This window comes from Grammomys surdaster, unplaced genomic scaffold (assembly GCF_004785775.1).
Source record: "Grammomys surdaster isolate TR1022 unplaced genomic scaffold, NIH_TR_1.0 277, whole genome shotgun sequence".
NCBI classification, from domain to species: Eukaryota; Metazoa; Chordata; class Mammalia; order Rodentia; family Muridae; genus Grammomys; species Grammomys surdaster.
In genome coordinates this window covers 869,981-870,282 of record NW_021604718.1, presented here as the reverse complement: position 1 = coordinate 870,282, position 302 = coordinate 869,981, and positions in this window count along the sequence as shown.

Sequence of the window (302 nt, the reverse complement as noted above, 5' to 3'; positions counted from 1 at the left end):
CCCACCTCGGTGTGTTCCGACCTAGCTACACTTAGTTGTGCCCACCTCGGTGTGTTCCGACCTAGCTACACTTAGTTGTGCCCACCTCAGTGTGCTGCCTCACTCTCCTCTATTACGATGTTTTTTTAAATCATGTGATTTCAGCTTAAGTAAAAACAAAACCAAAGTCCTTTTAGGTTTCCTTCTGGCCCTGTCAAAGTTTACCCCTTTCCTTCTGATTGTCAGAGCGTGCTCTGGTGTGCTCTAGTGCTGTCCGGCTAGAGTGGCTCTGGTGTGCTCTCGTGCTGTCTGGCTAGAGTGGC